Source organism: Coptis chinensis, chromosome 8, assembly GCF_015680905.1.
Source record: "Coptis chinensis isolate HL-2020 chromosome 8, ASM1568090v1, whole genome shotgun sequence".
NCBI lineage: Eukaryota > Viridiplantae > Streptophyta > Magnoliopsida > Ranunculales > Ranunculaceae > Coptis > Coptis chinensis.
The window spans coordinates 18,987,927-18,991,652 of NC_141463.1; positions in this window are offsets into that span (position 1 = coordinate 18,987,927).

A 3,726-nucleotide genomic window follows, 5' to 3' on the forward strand; every position below is an offset into this window, starting at 1 on the left:
ACCTCTTGAGCATGTGCCCTATGCTACCAGTAGCGACGTGTTTAGGGATTCTATAGATTGATATTTGATGTTGTTATTTATTATTGTTGTTATTTATTTTTAATGTAAGTTTTAACTTTCGTAGATTTGAATTTTGTAGTGAAATGTACTTTGAATGAAAAAGTTAATATAATGTGGTTATTTTCATTGTGCGTGGTTGTTTCATATTGATTCCACCTTCCCAAATTGTTTGGGGGTGGTATTATTTATTCAAGCATGATTTTTATATGACCCTCATTTCTAGAAGTTATTTCGGAGTTAGGGTGAGAATATTGCCGATATGGGCATATCTATGAATAAATATGGGGTAGGATGAAATCTCGATAAGTTAGGTAGTTTTATCCTAAATTCAACCTAAAAGATACTAGGGTTGTTTTTAGAATCAAGAATATGAGTTGTTTCCGTTTTCGGGTTTGAAAATTTTAGTATTTCGGAAATTGCCGTAAAAGCTTTTTTGGCAAGTTCGATTCGCTTTAGCAACTTAAAACCTATAAAAATTTCATTCATTCTACACTCACAACCCACACTACACCTAACTTCCATCTCTCACCTTTCACTCCCACATTTCCGTTGTTCTTCACCATTTTCACAAATCAGCACCTCGAGGGCACCTAGCCTAGCCATTGTCGAATTTTTACCGAAGACATTGGCGCTTCAAGAGGAGCGCACTGCGCCCATAACATGTAAATCCAAAAAGCACCCGGCACTGCGCCGACCTCAAGTAAACCATAAATTTCCAGTTTTTGCGGGTTGTTCCCGGATCGATTGGTACTGTTCCAGAGGGTCGTTTTGAGATGACATCTCCTACAATAATACCGAACGATCTTTTCGAAGATTTGTTCCAAAGCACTACTTATGGTGCTTGGTTTTTGTGAGGTGATCACATCGTAGGTGGGAACCGCTTATGGTAAGACCTCGATGAACTTTATTCTCCAAAGACTTGCATCTTATTTTTATGATAAATGTATTTTCTTTGAGAGACCGGATGGAGAACAAGTGTTCTCCATCAACATTAATGATGAACCAATGGAAATTACCAAGTTCTTGCTAGCATTTGTTCTTGGACTTGCTATGCCCGCTGAAATACAAGACCAATGGTGCTATTGGGTAGATAATATGCATGTCTACACTTATGAGTTTTTACATGAGTCATATGGGGCAGGCATTTTCCGTATCGAGGACCAAGGGGAATATAACGTCGCCTTTGGTAGCCTGTCCATGAACATAGGAACTGTTATGTTTTCGATCATGCTAAACATTTTAGGGGAATGGCGTTTTTCTTCTGTGAATGATGCCACTTGCAGCGTCTTCCTTGCTTTAGCCACGGGACGTATGTGCCATGACCTTCCCAGAACCTTGATGTCTAGTTTAGCACGAGCCCATAGCATGAGGCATAAGTACCTTCTTATGCCTGTTCTAATTTCCCGTATTATGCTATGTTTCTTCCCTGTTTTTTGTACACGTTTCACGGATTGGATTACGGTCGACACTGTGCGACCCACCAATAGTATTATTCGATCTTTTCGTGCAATGACTTGGCAAGGGTGGAGGATACAACCTCATCAGGTTGCACCCTACACCCGTCAGACCAAGTGGCAATCAGATAGGTTAGCAATAATATATGATAAATGGCGGAAGCCCGCAAATTATCATGGCATGGCAGGACGCGAAGGAACCTCACTTCTTTATAGAAGAAGAGGATGAGGAGGATGAAGAATAAAAGCGGGAGATAAGGTCAGTTTTTAATTCCAGTTAGTGTCTGCTTATGTCCCAAGCAATTTTATTCTTGTTAACCCCATAATGGGTGGAACTCTTACAAAGTTGCATCAGTTTTCTTTTCTATATTAGTATGTATAACCTAGTTTTGCAGATGTTCCAGAATTTCACGCGTTTCCATGATATTTTTCCTACCCTGTCTATTTAAATACTTTGAGGACAAAGCATATTTCTTGTTTGGGGGTGGGCATAGAAACACGTGTAATTAAGGCATCTGTTAGGATATAGATATGTATAATATGCACTTGTTTTCTAGTAAAATTTCAAAAAAAAAATCAAAAATATAAATAAAAAAGTTTATGCTATACAGTTAGGAATATCGGTATTGTTCTTTCTCTATGCTCTTAATAATCTAGAAGTCTCATGTAGTGTTGCATTAGAATAGTCTTTAGAAACTTAGGTTAATATGTAGGTAATAATTCTTACATCTATCTATAAATATATTACATGAGTATCTATGATTGTTAATAGTAAGTTTCTGAACTCTAGGCTAGAGTACTTATTCTACAAATCCTATGAGAATATAGCCTAAAGCCTTATATGAGCGAAACATTTGAGATATGACACAAGGGAGAAGTAAAATCCGGATAGAGAAATCACACGTCCACTTGCTTGATCACTAAACCATATCCTAAGCGAGAATTTAGGCCCTCTTTGGATCGATATAGCCAGAAATTCAAACCTATGAATTATTAAACGCTAGTCGCCCCTCTGAGCCTTTCTTTAGCCTTTCATAAACCACAAATCCTTTACCCTGTTACAAAAACAAAACAAAATAAAATAAAAATAAAAAAATCAACCTACCCAATTTAGAATAAGTCTGAGAATAGAATGAGAAAGAAAGAAGAAGAGAAAAACCAGTGTAAACAAAAATTAGTTAGTTGCTTCAGAAAATAAAGAAAAAAAGTTTCCATCCAAAGAAAAGAAAAATAGAAATAGAAATAAAATAAAAACTCTGAAAAATAGAATAAAAGGAGTCAAAAGCAAAAGAAAAAAAAATATGGCTAAGGATGGAAACAAAGTGTAGAAACAAAAGTAAATAACAAGGGTTTCTCTAGTTACATAATATGAAGACTCTATTATCTCAGACTTGTCCTTTTTGAATATTCATTTCCTTTCTTCTTAAACCATCTCCTAATCCCCGAAACACCTAATAAAGACCTCTAGCTCAATTAGGAATAGGTTAGTGTGATAGTAAGTGGCAGATGTGTTGATCGACTCCGGCTTCCTTGCGTGTCATTGAGATTGGAAGGTAAAGTGTGCCCACTGCGCACTAGAGTAGCGAAACTTGAGTGGAGAAATCAGAGTGTTGTATCTTGACTATTATTGTGAGAACCTACTTAAGGACGCTATTCCGAGTTTCAGAAATAGACCTGTTAATGCATGTCATAGTATTACTCATTGTATATATGTTTATTTGTAGATGATCGATTATTATGCATATATTAACTTAGGTTTCGACTTGATATTTCTGTATGCATTACTAGTGAGATGTATATATAATTGGGAGCATGAATAAGGAAACAATAGTTTTATTTCTTAGTCGTTGTAGTATAGATGAAGTTTGTGAGTACCTTCACTGGAAAACTCTCACGAGGCTAGAACTCGTCCACTAGAGAATTCCTAGTGGTTTAAGGTCTTATTGCATATGGTAAATGCAACCGCACTCAGCGAAACGAGAGTAGTTAAAACTCCATTTTTGGTCACTTATTCTAATTTCTCATATTTGCTTGAGGACAAGCAAAATGCTGTTTGGGGGTGGTTTGATAAGAGCCCAAAACTGTAGTTTTAACCCCTTAACAATCATACTTTTAGACCAATTATGTGAGTAATAATTAAGAGTTAATAATCGACACGTGTTTTATGCGTTTCAGGCTTCAAGGTCAATTATGTGCAGAAATGTGCCACTTT